The sequence below is a fragment of the Lolium perenne genome, chromosome 3 (assembly GCF_019359855.2).
Source record: "Lolium perenne isolate Kyuss_39 chromosome 3, Kyuss_2.0, whole genome shotgun sequence".
In the NCBI taxonomy this organism is placed as follows: Eukaryota; Viridiplantae; Streptophyta; class Magnoliopsida; order Poales; family Poaceae; genus Lolium; species Lolium perenne.
The window spans coordinates 213,854,338-213,876,033 of NC_067246.2; positions in this window are offsets into that span (position 1 = coordinate 213,854,338).

Consider the following 21,696-nt stretch of genomic DNA (forward strand, 5'->3'; position numbering starts at 1 on the left):
TTTGCGATGAAATGCACATCCCATTTCTAAATCTACCCTTCGTTGTTCCTATGTTCTGGGTTATTATAGCCTCTCCCCTTTAACAGAAACTTCGTCCCGAAGTTAAGATTGGTACCTGAACATCTCGGGGTAAGACTTCCTTAATTCTTCTTCCGTCTCCCAAGTTGCTTCTCGCTCAGGATGATGTTGCCATTGCACTTTGCAATATTTGATTGCTCTGTTTCTTAACTTCTTCCACTGTACTTCTAGGATCTTTTGCGGTCTTTCCACATAAGTTAAGTCAGATTGTAATTCTATTTCTTCATAGGTAATGGGATCATCTGGTGCCTTCAAACACTTTCTGAGTTGTGAAACATGAAACACATTATGAACTTGACTTAGTTGTGCCGGTAACTCCAACTCAAAAGCTGTTCCTCGATTCTGACTGAGTATCTTAAATGGTCCAATATATCGAGGACTTAACTTTCCTTTCACTCCGAACCTCTTAAGTCCTTTCATTGGGCTAACCTTTAAATAAACCATGTCTCCAACTTTCGGTTCCCAATCTCTTCTCTTTAAGTCGGCGTAACTCTTCTGACGACTCTGAGCTATTTTGAGTCTATCCCGAATCACCTCGATGACTTCTTGTCTCTCATTGATGTAGTCCGGTGTAAACTCCTTGTTTTCTCCGGTTTCAAACCAACAAATTGGTGATCGACACTTTCTTCCGTACAATGCTTCGTACGGTGCCATCTGGATGCTACTCTGATAACTGTTGTTATATGAGAACTCCGCTAGAGGTAAATGGTCTTCCCATGAGCATCCAAAGTTCAGAGCACAGGCTCTAAGCATGTCCTCAAGTATCTGATTGGTTCTTTTGGTTTGTCCTCCGGTTTGTGGATGATATGCTGTACTGAAATCCAATTTGGATCCCAAAGCTTCTTGTAGTCGTTTCCAGAATGCTGATGTGAAAATTGAACCTCTATCTGAAACTATCTTCTTTGGTACTCCATGCTTACTCACAATCTCTTTCACATATATATCCACAAGCTTTTCTGCAGTATCCTTTGTGTTTACGGCTATGAAATGAGCACTCTTGGTAAGTCTGTCCACTATTACCCATATCATATCCTTCTTCTTACTAGTCATTGGTAGACCAGTAACAAAATCCATTCCGATTTCATCCCATTTCCATTCCGGTATCTCTAGTGGTTTGAGTAATCCCGCAGGATTCTGATGTTCTGCCTTCACTCGTTGACATGTATGACATTCCGAGACATATTGTGCTATTTCTCTTTTCATGTTGTTCCACCAGAACATCTCCTTCAAATCCATATACATCTTAGTACTTCCCGGATGTATTGAATAAGGGGTTTCATGTGCTTCCTTTAATATGATTGACTTCACTTGGATCATACGGTACACGATCCTTTTACGGAAGTATAATGAATCAAAATCCCCTAGATGGAATTCCGATGGTCTTCCTTCACCAATCCTCTTGATTTCCTCTTGTATGAACAAATCATCCGCTTGCTTTCGGATAATCTCATATTTCAAATCTGAATACATCTCATCCATAATCCTCATGGTTGCTATACTTCCCTTATCATCACCTTGAATAAACAAAATCTGAGCCTCCTCTAGCTCTTTCTGAATTTCCTTTGGAATCTCCCATTCCGTAGGTTGATTCTCTGTACTCTTCCTACTTAGGGCATCTGCTACTACATTAGCCTTGCCTGGTGTATAGTTGATCTTAAGGTCGTAATCCTTAATCAACTCTAACCATCTCTTCTGTCTCATGTTTAATTCCTTCTGAGTGAAGAAATATTTCAAACTTTTGTGATCGGTGTATAACTCACACTTGGATCCATATAGAAATTGTCTCCAACTCTTCAGAGCATACACAACTGCCGCTAACTCTAGATCATGTCTTGGGTAGTTGTGTTCATGGGGTTTCAAGCTGTCTTGATCCATAAGCTATTACCTTCCGATCTTGCATAAGAACACATCCAAGTCCATTCTTGGAAGCATCACAATATACCGTGTAATCCTTTCCAGGTTCAGGAACTGCTAACACTGGTGCTGTGGTTAACTTATCTTTGAGTGTTTGGAAGCTGGCTTCACACTCATCAGTCCACACAAATGGAGTATTTTTCTTGAGTAACTTGGTCATTGGTCCTGCAATCTTCGAAAATCCCTCTATGAATCTCCGATAATAGCCTGCCATACCAAGAAATCCTCGTATCTCCTTAGCATTTTTAGGTGATTTCCATTCCAATACGGACTGAACCTTGCTTGGATTCACCGCTATGCCTTCTTTGGTTATGACATGTCCAAGAAACTCAACACTATCCAACCAAAATTTGCACTTACTAAACTTTGCATATAGCTGATGTTCCCTCAAAGTTTGCAGAACTATCTTCAAATGCTTGGCATGTTCTTCTTTATCTTTAGAATAGATTAGAATATCATCTATGAACACTATCACAAACTTGTCCAAGTACTTCATGAATATATTGTTCATCAAATTCATGAAAATTGCTGGTGCATTTGTTAGTCTAAATGGTACTACCAAGTATTCATGGTGTCCATACCTTGATACGAACGCTATTTTTGGTACATCCTCCTTCTTGATCTTGATTTGATGGTATCCTGATCTTAAATCTATCTTTGAGAAGACTCCCGCTCCTTGAACTTGATCAAAAAGGTCTTGAATTCTAGGTAAAGGATACTTGTTCTTGATAGTTACATTGTTCAAATTTCTGTAATCTCCACACATTCTCTTTCCTCCATCTCTTTTATCCACAAAAATAACTGGTGTACCCCATGGTGACACACTTTCTTGAATGAATCCCTTCTGTTCTAACTCATCAATCTGAGCTTTCAGTTCCACTAATTCCTTTGGCCCCATCTTATATGGTGGTTGTGCTATTGGTCTTGTGCTCGGAATCGATCGATTGTGAATTCTATCTCTCTATCGGGTGGCATTCCCGGTAGTTCTTTAGGAAATACATCCTTAAACTCATTCACTACAGGAATATCTTCAATTCTCACCTCCTTCAGGCTATTTAGTTCCAATCCGATCTCCAACTCACTGTACTTATCTCCTTGGAACACTATTTGACCTCCGATGGAGTTGTGAAGTGATACTGTTTTGTCTCCACAGTTAATCACCGCTCCATTTTCTGTCAACCAATCCATCCCTAGGATGACTGATATGTCCTTCATGGGTATGATGAATAGGTCCGCGAAATACACACAGTCACATATGGTTAGGACTTGTGCTTCTTTCACGTGGGTTACTAAGATCGTCCCCCCCGCGGATAGAACAGGTATAGGGGTTTCTAACTTAGAACATCTAAGCCCAAATTTTTCCACAAACTCCAATGCAAGAAACGATGTGGTTGCTCCAGTATCGAATAATACTTTGCCAGGATGAGTAAGAATGCTTAGCGTACCTAAGACTGTTTGATCCGACTCTTCCGCTTGTTCCAAAGATGTGCAATTCAGCTTTCCATAAGGCTTTCCCCTCTTGTTGTTGTTGTTGTTGTTGTTGTTGCGGTTGCTGTTGTTGTTGTTGTTGTTGTGGTTGTTGTTGTTGTTTCCACCTCGTCCTCCAGAGCTCTGTCCGCTCCAGGACGCCTTGTTTGGACAATCCGGCTTAATGTGTCCTTCCTTCCCACAACCATAACAGATGATTCTGGGTTTCTGACAATCTTTCTGCAAATGACCCCTCAGGCCACAATTGTTGCAGATGATTTGGTTGATTGGATTCTGACTCTGACCTCCCCGGTTGTATTGATTACCAGTAGTAGGTCGGTATCGGGGTTTGAAACTCCGATCAGGTGTTGGTTTACTGATTGGGTACTTCCTTGGCTCGATACGAGCCCTTTTACTCCTATCCTCTTGGACTTGCCGGTAATCATCCTCGAAAGTGATTGCCGAGTCAATCAGTTCCTGGAATTCGGCAGTCCGTGCCAACCTTAGTTGCATCTTCATGTATGGATTCATGCCTTTCATGAACCGCTTCTTCCTCTTCTCCTCTGTATCTACATCCTCAGGTGCATACCTGGATAACCTGTTGAAATCCCGAACATATTGCATAATGGGTGCAGTATTCTATCGTAGTTCGTCAAACTCCCTCTTCTTCAGCTCCACCACGCTGTCCGGAACATGAGCTTCCCGAAACTTCTTCTTGAACTCCTCCCAGGTGAACACCTTATCAGGAGGGTGTACTGCTACAAGGTTCTCCCACCATGACGCTGCTGGTCCTGACAACAGATAAGTGGTATATCTGATCTTCTCCTCATCGTTGCAACCAACGGTCTTCAGCTTCCTTTCTGTATGCATAAGCCAATCTTCAGCGTCCATTGGTTCTGGAGCTGATGTAAATGGTAGTGGTCTTGCATTTTGGAAGTCCGATAGTGTTACTCCCTTGCCTTCATTACCCCTCTCATTGATGACGTGGGTAAAGAAATCTTGCATGTTCTTGCTCTGGCTTTCCTGGTAACGCCTCCTATCTTCCTCCATTGACCTCATATACTGTTGGAAGTCTGGATGCATCATTGGGTGTGGTGGTGGTGGTACATTCTCTGCTCTAGCTGCTGCATCTGCCTCCTCTTTCTCTCTTGCTTCCCGCTCTCTGCGAGCCTCTTCGGTTTCTACTAACGCCATTTCCCCCTAGTCCTGTAACAAAGAGCGATTACTCATAATTACACCATGCAAATGCTTTCTGAGCTCAACTCAATGCCCAGAACTAGTCACACAATGAAATCAAGAAGCAAATACAAAACAAACATTTATTATGCATATACTTTGTATAATACATAACACACTCACAAACTTATACTACATGTGGTACATATAAACCACTTATTTGGCTCAAAGCCCAAGCCAACGGGAATTTAAAATACGTTCTATTACAATACCACCTAGATTACTTTATTCTTCCTCGGAGCTCTACTCCTCGTCATCATAGCTCGCCTCCGCGTACATTCCTGGGGTCCATCCGGTACAGCGGTTTGTCCTCCGAACACCATCCGGAATGAAGGTTCTTCCCGTAGGTATGTAGTCTGAATCGGACGAAGTGCCGAGACAGAGATCTGTCATGCCAAAGTAACTAGATAAAGACTCATACATATCCCCAGTGGAATACAGCTCATCTTCTCCTGTCATCCATGGAGGATTCCTATTCACTTGACCCCTCATCTTCTTCTTCTTCTTTTTCTTAGTTCCAGAACTCTCACCTACGACGTACTGGGATGTTTTGGGTAACCCCATCTCCAAATCTAAAGAAATGGAGTTGGTGTCTTTCTCTTCCTGCCCAAAGCTTTGGTTAACATTCTTGTTAACCGCGCCTCCTTCATCCTCTGACTCACAAGTGATGGGTTCTCCTTCATCTCCAAATGGTTCCCCGAAACGCCAACCAGTCGAATTCTCGATTGGTGACTCCGAGCAGTTTAGGTTCCTGGAATCATCTCCCCCATATCCAGACTCATATGATGCTGACACATGTGGATAATGTGGAACAAAGTTGGGTGTGAGTGGATCTTTATGGGATAACTGGTCACTCAAATCTACATAGCTGTCTAGGCTAAAGAAAGGTGTAGTATGTTGTGGTTGTGCCCTCAAATCACGCATCCGAGTTTGGACTTTATCAGGGTCCGTGAACTCAGCTAGCATGTGGTCAATCTCACCTCTCATCTTCATGTGTAAAAGGTACATCATGGTCAATAAAGACTTACAGCTATCCATGTGCTGTGCTGCAGCTTCAGGACTTCTGTGTGCTAACACCAAATGATTCAGAGTGGGATCCTCATCTTCCTCAGCATGAGGTATATGAGAAAACTCTGAACATAGCAGTTCTCCTGACTTGTGCTGCCTTATCTCAAGGATTGCCTTGAATAGGCCCATGTGGTAGGCTGTGGTGATAGTTTTGGCTTCTCCGTATGGCATTATACGACTCATCAGCAGTTTTTCCGGTAGTTGGACCGATACTCTGCACTTGGCTAGGATTTCCCCATCATAGTAGGTATACTTGATAACAGATATCCGTGGATCACAATGAAGTTCCTTCAGCATCCCACACAGGAGAGTTGTTATTGGTCCATCATAATCACCAAGCCATCCATCAACCTTCCTCAAAGTCCTCTTAGGAAAAGTGTTCGCCATTACGGCTGTATACAAAAACAGAATATTAGTAGTGATAATGCATCATAATAGCTATAATAAAGAATTATCGCACTAAAATATATGGTTTTACTATTCTCAAGTGAATAATCACCATATTTCTAGAGAATCCTTTACTATTTCTACTAGACTCCTACAGGTTTCTTCCCTATACTAGGTTTTTCCAACCTAAGGTCGCAACATTTGCTCTGATACCAGCTGCGGTGACCCAGCATACCACTGCATGTTGTAGTATACAAGTCGTTGATATGATCTTTGCGAAGGGACTTCTTCACAATTTGCCATATCCCTCAGAGTGGTACAACAGAAACATTGCAGGTCATAACACTCCATACTTTATTACAAACATTGTCTTAACAAGTTGGTATTCTCACAGGTCCTATGAGAACACCCTAAGATACTACTTAAGTACGATTAGAACTCATAACAAATATAAAGAGCTCAACAACTTATTTAGGTAAGTTCTACGTTGCTCGGCTCTATGATGCTAGGGTATGTCACTACTCCTCCACCTCCGTGTCATCTGGTCCGTAGACTATCCCATAGTCTACGCCTTCCACTCCGCCGGTAAGATCAGGTTCTTCGTAGACCAGCTCGTAACTTCCTTCTGGTGCTCCATCGTTGATGGCCTCCACTTCCGGATCACAGTCTAGCAAGGGTGTCGAAAGAAAGTGAGTACAGGGGTACTCAGCAAGTTCTAAAAGAGTAAAAAGGTGTTTGATGCACTAGCTACGACCATTGATCAGGAAATCGCAGGTCAATGCATGTTTTGCAATCATTTCTTCAAAAGGTTGCTTTTATTATGAAAACTATGCCCGTCAGTCTTCACAGGTTGACTAGAACTTCGTGGAGTTCCTTTCCTGCCGCGTTCGCAGTTCCCTTCCCGGAACAAGGAGTGATAGCCACAATTTGATACACTCTGCAGAGGTGCGTTACTTTTCCCACAAGAGATCTCACCCTTTTTGCCATCCGCAGGGACTTGCCCCCATTCACACTTCCTTTGGTGTGAGGCCAGGTATAAAGATCCAAGCCCACACCGCCTTCTCCGCGACTGCAAACCCACCCTTTTGTCCAACCGTACACCTCCAGTAGACTTCCCCCGATAATACGGCTTTAATCATGGTGTACTCCGGACAATCCCTCATAGATCGTAGAGCTTATCATCACTAATGGATGGGGATTTAAAAGGATATCCCAACCTATTGCGGCAGTGCCTCCAGCACCCCACCGGCTCTCCGATCCGTTGGCGTGCAGAAGGGAAAAGATACGGCTGGCTTCCCCAGAGCCATTATAGATCTCATGGTCAACGCGGTTTGTACGGCGCTAGAATCACTGGACGGCATTGGTAATTAATCCTAGGGTGATATAACCCATTGCAATGGAACCTCCACCATATCAACACATACCATGGTTCCATTGCCAGCCACATAGTCATATTCATAGTTGGAAAGTAACATTTCATTTGCGATGCAGGAATGATAAGTATATAGCTTTGCATTGAAGTAGTAGAACATACTCAAGTTGACATGAGCAAGGGTGAACTTGCCTGTGGACTGCGAGATAGTGCAGTTCAATGCAGTTGATGGAACCTGGACCTCGGGTTCTGTAAGAAGCATCATTGTCCGGTAAGGACAATGTTATAAAATCCAAATAATGCAATCATGGGTGTATTATTTTATGTTGGATCCCTTTACCCCGCTGAGTCATATCAATTTAGGGTTGCGTTTAAGATTTATGTCTTTGACAGTAATTTACCATTGATTTAAAAGTATAAACCATTTTTAATTCACACAAAGTACAACAATTCAAAGTAAAACTATTTACTTGTTGATTCCCTTGATCATTCCAAAAATAATTGAAAATTATAGAGTTATCTCTATAGTTTTTGGAATAAAAAGGACTATAGTATTTTTTTCTGGGAAAAATACCCTTTTCAATAGAAATGACTTGGAATATTAGAATTTCATTTTGAAATGTTTGAAAATAAGTATTTGAACTTATTTGATATTTTTCCTTGAATTTTAATTACAAGGAAATAATAATTTTAAATTCCAAGTTATTATTTAAATTCTTAAAATTCATAATTTTGAATTTGTTTTATAAATTCCATTTCATATTTTATTCTTGTTAAGATTTATTTTTCATTCATTAATCCAATTTTTAATGGATTTTTAGAGTTGTATTTGATTTATTAAAATTTGGTAAAATTCTGGCCTTTTATTAAAGGGATTTCTATTTTCGTGCCCCTGCTTCGTTAGTTGTACTCAGTTTTCCCCAGCTCGTTAGTTTTTCCTCAGCTTTCCCCTCCCTCTAGTTTGAAACCCCTCGAAGACGCGGGTTGCCGTCAGGTCAGAGGCCTTACCGTTACCGTTAATCTGACGGGTGGGGCTGCACAGAGGTGGGGCTGCATAGAGGGCAGTTCCTCTCTGACCGTCTCGTGCTGACGGGTAGCCATCCATCTACCGTTGACGCGTGGATCGTTTTATTTCCTGATTGTATACACGGTGCTGCCAATGACAAATGGGGCCGCTCTATGGGGCTGCCGCAGCCAATGACCAGTGGGTCGTCTATTTATTTATAGAAAATTATATTGCCGCTCTGTGGGGCCTCCGCAGCCAATGACCGCTGTGGCAGGTGACTATTTTCGCAGCTTAATCTAAAGTGACTCTTATGCTAAACATTGTGCATCCCGACGTTGACCTAGCAGTGGCGGCGAGCATAGCCGTTCTGACCATGCCGATATCGGCATCGGCATCGGCATCGTTTGGAGGATGTGGTGCTCGAATAATAGTGGAAATGCGACATTATCTTTTACATGTGCATAATATATAGAAAATAGTTAGATCTCTAAATCGATGCATATGAAGCTACATATATATTCTTGGTCATAATCCCCTTATCTAAAGGGGATGGATGCATGGCTTCACGTCGTCGTCGCTTTCATCGTCAGTATCTTCGTCGTCCGAGTAGTAGTACTTCCTGCACATTGTTCCGTCGAACACCTTCACTGTGAGCACATCATCGCCTTCATATTTGAAGTGTACGAAGCAGCCGAAATCCACACCGTGCGCGATGGCGAATTTCTCCCAGCCCTTGTCGAGGTACATCCGGCCTTGACCATCAAATAGGACCTCCACGGTCCGTAGACGAGGACCACAGTCAGCTGCTCACAGATACACCTTAGCTGGCTCCTGGCCGTCAAGATAGTCCGCAAACTTTTTTGGGAGAGCCTGCAAAGAGATCGAGCGCCGATCGTTTGAAATTAAAGGTTTTTTAGAACATGCCCATAATTAATCGCATGTATCATATATGTGGGAACGCGTACGTACCTTCTTGACCAAAGGGTCTTCATAGACGACGATGAAGAACTCCTCTATGATCAATGGCAGTGTTGACGGTGGTGGTGGCAATGATGATGATCCACTTCCCCTTCCCCTTCCCCTTCCCCTTCCCCTTCCGGTCCGCGTCCGAGACGTGGAAGCCATGGCAATGGATCAAGTGTATGTGAACGAAGAAGAGAGAGGCAGAACCTATTGACACAAGGGATGGCCGTGTGGGTGTTTATAAGGGAGAGATGACCGTTGTAGGGGTTTACACAATAAAATAAGGAGGAGGTGAACGTTGGTGGGGGTTTACACAATAAATTAAGGAGGAGATGACCGTTGTGGGGGTTTACACAATAAATTAAGGAGGAGACGACCGTTGTGGGGGTATATATCTCAACAAAATTAAAAAGTAATGCAGACTATCTTGATGGAAATGGAACTTCGTGATATAGTTTATCATTTTACCGTGAAAAATAATGCCTAAAAGAAATGGTAATTTGTGATAGTTTATCATTTACCGTAATGGCTACAACAAATCGTTGATGGTTTATCATTTTTTGCGTGAAAAGTAATGGCTACAAGAAATGGGTGATGGTGTATCATTTTTTGCGTGACAAGTAATGGCTACAACAAAATCGGTGATGGTTTATCGTTTTTTGCGTGAAAAGTAATGGCTACAAGAAATGTGTGATGGTGTATCATTTTTTGCGTGAAAAGTAATGTCTACAACAAAATCGGTGATGGTTTATCGTTTTTTTGCATGAAAAGTAATGGCTACAAGAAATGGGTGATGGTGTATCATTTTGCGTGAAAAGTAATGGCTACAACAAAATCGGTGATGGTTTATCGTTTTTTGCGTGAAAAGTAATGGCTACAAGAAATGGGTGATGGTGTATCATTTTTAGCGTGAAAAGTAATGGCTACAACAAAATCGGTGATGATTTATCGTTTTTTGCGTGAAAAGTAATGGCTACAACAAATCGGTGATGGTGTATCATTTTTTTGCGTGAAAAGTAATGGCTACAACAAATCGGTGATGGTTTATCATTTTTTGCGTGAAACGTAATGCCTAAAAAGAGTTTATAATTTAGCCCGTGAAAAATAATGCAGAAAACCAAACTTTGCGTGAAGCTAACCGACGACAGAGAGAGAGAGGGTGGTGGCCCCGACTAGAGAGAGAGATAGGGGTTATCCTGCCCGTTAGATCATACGATCAACGGTCGGCGGGCACGATCCGCGTGACATGGGCTAGACCAATCAGGGCAATGTTGGGCGTCTGTGAGAGTTTGTGAAGGGAGAGGGCAAAACTGAGTAGTATCAAGAAACCAAGGGCAAGTGAGTAGTAAACAGACTAAGGGATTCAAATATGAGATTTAAAAAATGGAAAATGCGTGTTTTGTACAATGAAACCCATCTTGGCCTACCTCAAACTATTTGCAATACAAATCTACATGAGTGTGAAAATTATGGCCTCATTCAGACAAAGTATGTTTTGGGGAAAGTTGTTTTGGGTAGGGCTTATTATGGAAAACCATGCACCTTCATAGCTACTAGGTGATTTGAGAAGTGGCAATTTGTGGTGAAACTTGATTTATCTATGATTTATCTATGATTTGAGAAGTGGCAATTTGTGGTAAAGACTCAATGAGTAAGTGCCACTCTTTTTCGGAATTTTTTGCACATTAAATAACTCATTTAACTAGTTATTCCCATATGTTGACTCTCTGTTGACCAGCCACTTGAGGGTAAAACTGAGTATATTGCACTAGCCAGTATTAGCACTCAAGGGGAAAACTGAGCACACAAAAAATGCTAGTATATGGCTCGAGGGTATACCTGAGTATATCTAAATTTTCAGGGTTAGACCCGAGGACACGTGTTGCGATGCAGAAGTGGAAGACGTGCCATTGTTGACGCGTGTCGCGGTGCAGACGTGCAAATAGTGGACGCGTAGGACGCGGGTCGCATTTAGGACGCGTAAGCCCCTCCCTCCCTTCCTCTGCACACAGTCGTCTCATTCTCGCTCACGCACGAAACCACCCCTCACGTCCCATCAACTTCTCCAAATCGAAAAAACCCCAACCGCCGTACGCACGCTACCCTGCCGGCGATGGAGAAGAAGAATGCGTCGGCGGTCGTCGCCTCCGAGCCCGTCGCCTCCGCGCCCGTCGCCTCCGAGCCCGTCGCCGCCGAGCCCGTCGCCTCCGAGCCCGTCGCCGCCGAGCCCGTCGCCGCCGAGCCCGTCGCCGCCGAGGGCGGCGCATCCAAGCGCGGCACCTCCATGAACTGGGCCTCTCTCTCTCGGCTGATGGACCACTTCACAAGATCGGCGAATGCCATCGGCGAACGAGGAGTACGCCGACACCTACTCTGCTATGAGGCAAGTGCGCAGTAGAAATTGGCGCTCAGGTTTGCCTGAGCCCGATGTGCACACAGACGAATGGATCATGCTAGACCACGCCCTTCCACGCGTCGCTGAGTTCACCTTCCTCCAACTCGGCACATCACGCTACGTCACCATAGATCTATCGGAAGTTCATACAAGGTTCAAATTCCTCCATATCTACCTTTTTATTTTCAATCTTAAACATCTTAGTGCTAAATGTTATCTTCCTCAATATATTTTAGATACTACTTCGTCGGCTTTTGCCGTGGCGTCATCGTGCTTGCCCGTAAGAATCCGCCGCACAAGATACGGCTGCTGAACCCACTCACAAAGAAATCGAACACTATGTTTGAGGCGCAGATGCCATCTGTTTTTCTGAAATCGATCGCTGTTATCAAATCCCCGACTATGGTCTTCGTTGCCGCACATTACCCGCCGGAAATTGGTTGGGTCGATGAGAGCACTCCAACTAAGGATATAAATGAAGATTGGGGAGAAGGAAGATTTTCGATCAAGAACCATTGTCTGCGTTGCATTACCCCGTTCAATGGTGAATCGTATGCGATAGCTGCGGACAATTTTGAGATCGGAAGAATAGTGTGCACCAATGTACGATTGCAGCAGCGTGCGAGCACCTTTGTCAAGATGGAGACACTAATTTCATTTCGAGAACTTGGACGTCGAAGTTCTACCTTGTGAAGTCGGATGGTGATCTGCTGCTTGTGTTGTTGGTCAGCGAGGCTTTGGCGGGCAAACCATTGGTGTACCGTGTGGACACTCGAGCCGCTCTCTCCATCCGGTCGGTAACATTGGCGTAATGCCTTCTTCGTGAATTATATCCGGTGTATCTCGGTCGACACGAGTGTACCCGACACTTCAACCTGGCAGCATCTACTACACGGATTTGGGTTATATCGAGAGTACTCTCATGATACAAAGGCCTGGGATGAGTGGCTACTACGTGTGGATAGAATAGGACTCTACGGTTTGAGAAATGAACACGTGCCATACCGTTTGGAGGATGTATTGGCCTCACACTGCAGACGGAAGGAGTTCAATGCATATTTCCTTGTGGTAATGCACGAATGGAGGGAGGAAGAAATATATGGGGAGGAATGAAGAACAAATTCATTCATCCTGGGGTCCCTATCCTAATCTTCTTGTTGTCCATACATTGCGTGCGTCTTGTATATTTTTCAGCTTAGTTTGTCGTGAACATTAACAACGTTATTGGCTGCTTTTGGCTGCTGTATGCAGTTTATGTATTATACTTAGTTTTCTCGATTATCTTTGTTGTGAATTTATCATATACTAGCTTCTAGATTTGCTGCCATATTGGGCAAAAAACGAGGGCCAAAAGGCATAAATAACCCCAGAGATTTGCTACTAGATTTGCTGCCATATTGAAGAAAGACAGAAATAGAAGCTTCTCTAGATTTGATACTAATTTGGTGAAAAAGACAGAGAGAGAAAGAGGGGAAAAGGTGCTCTTAAAAATGCCAATTTGGGCCGAGAGAGACAAAACCCAGCTCCTGCTCACGTGCAACCAAACGCTTCTCGTCCTGTCCCACGCGGTCCCTTTCTACCAGCCCCACACGATGCGGCCCCACAGACGACGCGGCGCAACACGTCAGCACAGAACGTCCAAAACCCAGCTCCTGCTCACGTGCAACCAAACGCTTCTCGTCCTGTCCCACGCGGTCCCTTTCTACCAGCCCCACACGACGCGGCCCCACAGACGACGCGGCGCAACACGTCAGCACAGAACGTCCAAATAAACGGATTCCTTCCGTCTGAGCTCCTTCTGCGGGTCTTCAGACAAAGGCTAGGGTAAAACTGAGGAAAAACTAAGGGGCTGGGGAAAACTGAGTACAACTAAGGACCCGAGGGCACGAAAATAGAAATCCCTTTATTAAATGTTAAAAGACCAACATACCCCCCTTGGACCCATATTGGGCCCAGCCCAATAACCTAAACCCAGGGACAGCCCAATAAGGCCAATCCCCTTTTGGGTTCGGTGGCGCCGAACGGCCCACCTCGCTCGCTCACTCACTCGTTCCCCTTACTCGCTCGACCTAACCCTAACCTCTGGCGACACCCGTGGCGATGGCGTCGCCGCCATGGCCGCCGCCTCGCTCCGGCCATCGCCGTGCTCCTCCGCCGTAGCCACCTACCGAACCTGAACCGCCGCGTGCAGATCTATCGATCTGTCCGTGCAGTTTTCCCCTTCTCGTCCTCTCCTGGCGAATCGCCTCCGTCCTGGATCTCGTGGAGATTCGCCTCGACGAACTCCAGCGAGATCTCGTCCTTGCTGACGATGGATACGCGCCTGGGGTTGACCTGGCGCGGGTGCTGCTCGCAGTACTCGTGCCGTCGCCTCAGGTGCTTGCTACGGTGGTGCTGGTTCGTGTCTGGGTTCGCCGGCGTAACGTCGGCGCCTTCCCTGGACTCGCAGCTGTTAGGGCCGCGCGAGCACTGCCTCGCCATGCCCTAGCCTCTGCTTCCAGGCGCAAGTAAGTGTTGCATCTCCTCCTTCTCTTAAATGCGCCTCCTTGTTCTCGTTCTTCTTCCTCCTCATGCTCTGTTGCTCTCTGGTGGTCCTGTGATCACGCAGAGCCATGCTATTGCTGCGCAATCTTCCTGTGCTTATGTCTACTGCAAGCTCATGGCCCAATTACCAGTTACTGGTACTGGCACATGCTGCTTTGCTTGCTATTCATGCTGTGCTTGCTTCTCTGCTGCTCCTAGCATGCTCTGTACTTGCCATGCTCTGCTGTGCTTGCTCAAAAGCTAATTATGCCATGCTATGCTTGACTATGGCTTGCTTGTGCTTACTGGTATATCATGCTTGCTTGTCTAGGTGTACTTGTGATGCATCTGTGATACTTGTGTGTGTGCCAGTGGTGCCTGTGATATGCTTCAGTGCTTCCTATGCAAGCCAATGATCCATTGGATCATTCCTTGCTTGTTGGCTAACCTCTCTGTGTAACTTGGCTTGCTATAATTGATCCATTTGATCAATTCAATTATCAGTGATAGCTTATTGGCTAATACTGTGACTAAGTGATTCAATTATCTTGTGATGCTGATGCTCAAGCATCACTATGATGTTGCTTACTTGTGCTGTTGCTCATCTTAGCTACCTAGACTTGCTCTAGTGGCTATAGATTAAACTGTGTTGCCTTATATTATGTTGCTGTTAGTATTAAGCATGGATCTGTGATAAATTCATGCTTGTATTAATTAAATTATGATGAACTGCTTATGCAGTAATGATTTAAATGATTTGCTTGCAAATGACTTAGCTGTTCATGATTATCTGGCAAGCAATATGTTTGGCTTCATTTTAGTTGATGCTAAGTGTGATGTGACCTCAGTAGCCTTGCTACTGACTGGTTGCTCACATGGTTGGTTGGATCTTGTTGGCTACTCATCTTTGCTTGCATATTTGGGGATCATAATAAATATGAATGCCAATATGCTTGCCTGTGAAGAAATCTAGGGTTTCCTGATGGTTGCATGCTTAGGATTTTCTGTGTAGTCTTGGTTAGCTGCTAAACCTTGCAATACATCTACTGGTGCTATCTGTGCATGAGATCTTGCTAGTGTGTGCATCTGTGCATGATTTCTAGCTTCTGTGCACAAGATCTGTATCTGGATGTTTTCTATCTTAGTGGCTTCTAGACTGACAGTAATCCTTGGTGAAAACCAAGTGATGATCTACCCTTTGAGCATCTGCTCAACCCATGACCATGTCATGCATGATTTATGGATTAGATCCATTGGATCTTCTCCAGGAACTAGGTATACCTTGTTCCAGCTCCTAGATTGAGATTTTGTGTTGATGCAGACTTGTGGTTTGTGTCATGCCCTTCACCTCCAGGTCTTGGATGATCTTCTCAGGTCACCATGATTTCTGGTGGTTGAGTGGTTCTGTGTGTTGGTTCTGTTCTTGAGCAAGAACTGGATGAACTATGTTGTGCTACCTTCACCTTACCTTGTGAATCCTTATCTGGTCGACTGGTTACTGTTTCTAGGGTTTGTGCCCCTTTTATATGAACTCTACTTCTGTTCTTGCAATGACACACAAGCCTGGCTTGCTTTGGTGACTAAGCTTGTGCATTGCCTTGCTGTGGCCTGCCCAGCACACATGAGCTGTGTGCTCTCATATGCTGAAACTTGAGCCCCTGATGGATGCTCAGTTTTGGTCTGCTCCTTCTTATCCTGGTGTTGTCCTTGGTTTTGGACAAGCACAAGTGTGCATGACACTTGGTGTCTATCCAAACTGAATATCTGTGTAATACATAACCCTTGTCTAGTGTTGGTGTTTTATTTTGCAGGTTTTTGAAGATGAATATGACCAGAGGATATACTTCAAGTCATTTAGTCTAGGTTTTAGTTTAGGAGCAATATTGTAATCTTTATTTTCATTTCTGTTTATTATTCATCAATTCTTGTATCAAGAATATTGTAAAGACAATGTAATCTGTGTTGTGATATCAATAAAGCTCAAATTTTACTTATGAGCTTTTGATTTGTGTAATGTTTATATTCTGGAATAAATGTTGTATTTATTATTCACTTTCAAATTCAAAGTTATTTGAATTCATAATTTGTTTTTGAATTGTGAATTCAATTTCCATATTCATTTATACTTAATGTTTGATATTCCAAATGCATCTTACTTGTCAAATGAAATCAATTCCCCAAATCAACAAGATACAAAAGAGATCATGTCGAAATTTCCCTAACTCACATTGCCTAACCCTAAGTGCAAAATGAGAGAGAACCTCGATCCCTCTTAGGTTTAGTTGCAATAAGGCGCGAAAATTTCCCCCGTTTTGCGATGAAATGCACATCCCATTTCTAAATCTACCCTTCGTTGTTCCTATGTTCTGGGTTATTACATAACTCTATTGTTTACTTTACACACATTGCTTAATGTGATAATCTGTTCCTTGCAACTTAATACTGGAAGGGGTTCGGACGATAACCGGAAGGTGGATTATTAGTCATAGACGCAGTTGGATTACGGTCTATGTATTATGTTGTAATGCCCAAACGAATCTCATAGTAATCATCTTGTCATGTATGGTCGGTATTCTGTCAATTACCCAGCTATAATTTGTTCACCCAACATGTTATTTATCTTTATGGAGAGACACCTCTAGTGAACTATGGACCCCAGTCCTTTCTTTACACTGATGAATTCAACCACTTCAAACTTGTTCTGTTTACTTAGTGTAAGCTCAGTTCTCTTTACTGCAAACATCGCCTTCCACTCGATACATTTAATCCTTTGTGTGCAGCGAAGCCGGTGAGATTGACAACCTCACTGTAAGTTGGGGCAAAGTATTTTGGTTGTGTTGTGTGTAGTATCCACGTTGTTGCTGAAGCCGGTAGTGCATCCTGCCAATAGTCAGCTAGCAACACCTTCAGAAGTCACGCCTTTCTCCTAGTGGCCGATTAAAACTTGGTTTCTTACTGAGGGAAAACTTGCTTATGTGCGCATCATACCTTTCTCTTGAGGTTCCCCAATAGTGTGCAATCTAGCAAGTCCATACATTTTCCTTGCGCAACCCGCTTGATCTTGATGACAACACTTCAAGTTCCATCAAGCCGGAGTGCATCACTTAATCATTGTTATTTTGTGAAGACTCATGATTTCCTCCCCCATATGCCATTATGAGATAGCTTCATTAAGCACATCTTCACATGTCCATTATCACTAAATGGATGGCAAGCTTCAAACATGTGATCCTCTTGAGATGCTCAATTTGAACTTGCCCAACTCAACCTTGATGACGATCACCACTTGATGTCATCCTCTAATGGGCTATATGAGATCTCACTTTTGATGCATGCCCATGGAAAGATACCTAACCCACATAGACAACACAAGAGCACATATATGATGGGTTAGTTCATAAAGCATAATTGACAAGGCTTACCATACCACATGATTTCACGTGGCACATTCTTCATGCTTCATGTGTTGACCAAACTTGAATCTATTCTTCACTCTTTGTATTGGTCAACCTTGTATCTTATCATGCTCTATCGTACTATCTTGAGGTGTATAAAGAATACTTCATTTGTTTGCATGCTCTAAATCCTAGTCAATCCTAGCTCAACTTATGAGTCTATCATGACACCGACTTAGAGCCATATCTTGAATTCTTCACTTGGAATAAAACACTCAAGATCTTGATCATCCATTGCTTAACACATAAGCTAGAGCATAACTAATATTGAGTTCCACATAAGAACTCCATCTTCATTTCTTCTTCTTGATCGTATCAAATATATGTCATCAAATCGATGATCTTGATGCCAATACTCAAGGTGTATCTTTATCTTCATGGCATCCATACTTGAATCTAACACATGGAATACACGTAGTACCTATGGAATATTCCTTCATATAAACTCAAAGAAAACATTAGTTCATAGGGATTGTCATTAATTACCAAAACCACACATAGGGGAATGTACCCTTATAGTGGTGGAATGACAAATTCATCACAGTGTTCGGCCGTACTTCCCTTATAAAATTGGTGTTTTCTTCACAATCAATTTACCATTTGATGCCTCTACACATGCACCCGGATACTATCAAATATATCAAAAAATTGGAAATGGCTTTCATTTGGCCGGCTTCACACAAAACACGGGAGGACATTGCAAAGTTAATTGGGAGATGGTTTGCCACCCAAAAAAATCTCGGGGGCCTTCGAGTTCTGAACACTGACAAATTGGCTAGGATTCTTAGATTACGATGTCCATGGTTGGAATGGAGAGATCTCGAGAAATTTTGAGACGGAACCGGCAACCCTTGCACAAAGGATGATATGGACTTCTTCTATGCTGCTACGTCAATCAAACTTGGAGATGAAAAAGGACCCTATTTTGGAAGCCCCCTCTCATTTTTGAGGCACCACAAGGAAGAAGTTGTGCACAATGCAAGCCTTAAAAGAGAGCACTTGGGTCGGCAAAAATACAATGGATGGGAACTTCTCCTTTGAGCATGTCCAAAAATTTTACCTTTGGACTCGACTAAGGGAGATGCATTTAAATAGTGATGTGGAGGATGAGATAAGTTGGATGCTCATGAAAAATGGAAAACATTTGACGACATCTGCTCATAAGGCATAATTTCTTGGAGGTATTTTGTCCAACATGAATAGGTTAGTGTGGAAGATATGGGCAGCGTGAAGGTTACTTGACTAGTCCTCTAAAACCATCCTCGGACGGCCGACCGATTTTCCAAGAGGGAATGGCCAAATTATAGTCTTTGCCTGCTATATGCAAGAGAGCCTCAAAATCGTCAATCACTTCCTAGTGAAGACGTGAAGTGTCTACATCTTTGGGATTTCATTAAATATTGGTTGGGCCTCCATGCACTTGATCTTCAACGATGGCCTTTGCTTGATACAAAGGAGCGGTGGCTAGGAATGGCATGCAACTCGGTCCCTACCAAGCCTTGCCCTCTCTTATCTTACCTTGCTCGTCTTTTTTGAAATTTGCAATGAGAGGAATCTCGAGTTTTCAGCAACAAGCACACTTCACTTCTTGTAATTCTATTTTTTTTTTTTTTTTGAAAAGGATGCAAGCCTTTGGTTGTGGCAGACGGGTGCTCAGAAGTTGAGTGAAATAATGTTGGGAGAGTAGGCTTTTGCTCGGCCGGAAAGAATGGCTTGCAATAATTTTATTTCATGATTATGTACTAAACTCCTTAATTAATAGATTAGGACGAACCTTTTGCACCATTTATAGAAAAATCTGGACGTGAGAGAGGAAGCATACATTCTTAGTTATATTCTTATGATTCTTTTCCATGCTTTCTCCTAAATAAGCACAGATATATGGAGAGTTGCAATCAATTTTATTAGAGGATCTTCAGTAGCGTTCCCCAAATGACGTTCAGCAAAAACGCCGGATTAGTAGTTTGAGGCCGCCGCATGGTGCCGCTCGTTTGTGGGCGCTAGTTTTTAGCCACTGCGGACAAACACAACCTCCTTTAAAAAATCAAGTGTAAAAATAATGTATGGCGTCTCTAATAATTTCTAGGGACAGGGTGAGGACACCAAATAATATTTGAAGTACGCCCGGACCGAAGCAGCATCCGAGGATCGCAGCTGGGAAGCTTAAGTGTTCCACGTGCCTCTTACCTCCCGGCACCCATCAGACTCAACTTTAATTAGCTTTCGTTTTCCCCAAAAGGCTGGATTAGTTTTGACAAATGATAAGGTCTCAATTTTTATTAAAATGTTTCGATGACGTATGGGAGGTAAACTTTTCTTCCAGCGTTCCATCAAAAATAAACTTTTCTTTCAGCAGGTCGGCAGGGTAGCTAGACTTGAACAGTTGACTTTACAGAGCAAAAACGATTCAATATTATCCGGGTGCATATTTGGCAAGGGCCTTGCGTGAACACTGAAGTACCTTGCGATGCGTTCAAGAAAAAAAGAACTCTTCATTCGTTATCACATCTTTTCGAGAAAAATTATACTCCCTCCGTTCCGAAAAGAGTACTACCTCAAGCCTGATTTAATTGACGCATGCACAGGTCTCGTGTGCACGTACCACCTCCCGCGTCGATTAAATTCGACGGAGGAAGTATCAGATTACTGTGGTGCGACAGTAGCAGGACAACCAAGTTACTACTGATTGCGATACACACACAGAGTAGCACACGTTGGCTTTTCAGGAGATATACTACCCACTTTGACAGCGCGCATGATTGAGCAAACAAGTGTGAAGAGAAAAGCAAGCTCGGCCAACTTAGCCCGGCCGACGCGTCACTTCAACTTGGATTTGGTCCAATCCTTGTGGATCTAAATACGACGGGGCATGTAGATCGCCTGACAGACAGATACACCCAGCGGTAGCTTCGTCCGTCGCACTTGCCCGTGCCTAACTTAATTGTTGTACTGTGTTGCACTACTAATAGGAGAACCTTGTGAAACAGGCTTTTGTCATTTTGGTAGGCCAGAAGAATTGCACCATCTGGAAAGCATCGTCAGGACGTGCTTGAGCTAAGATGAGGGTGAGCGTGGCCATATAATTGTGTTCTTGTCACGCTCGAGGAAGATACACCGTATCTGGCTCTCTGCCGGCGCGCCGCACACGTATAAGCCCGCCCAAATCCCCAATCTTTTGCAGCGTATGAAGAAACGTCACGCGCAAAACAAAAAGGGAATCTAAGTCAACGACGGCAAAGCAAAGTGCTCTTTGCTTGGATCGAGGCTCAAATTGGACACTTTTTGCTCCATCGGAAGAGTGTGCTGCGTTCAACATGAGGAACGGATCACCACGGAAACCATTGAAAAGTCAACACGACAGACAGGCAGAATATATATGCTATAGTATACAAAAAAAGATGTGGCCAAAGTCAACAGGAATGGAAGGCGATAAAGGCATGGAAAGTTGCACCCCTTTGCTACTTCGAACAGTCTCAGGCTTGCACATGCTGCCGCATTTCCCACACGATTTTTTTTAGTGTGCATCACCACTGACCACGCATGGCCCATGCCTCCGTCCTATCTTAGCTGTCAGAAGTTAAATGATTTGAAATATTGGCCTAGAAAACAATCCAAAGTTTTAATTGTCAGCTGCGAATTAAGGTAGTGCTCAGTCAAATTCTACAAAGTAGCATCAGCTTTGAGATGAATGCACTATGAGTTTCAGGGTTGCGGCGGAGAATTTTTAGTTGTAAGTGGGTCGAGACTAAAAAGAGGTGCCGCATATCATTTTTATATTTGCTTCGTGATCCGCGCTAGTTATAAGTTGTACTATCTCGGTTCCCTAAATTAT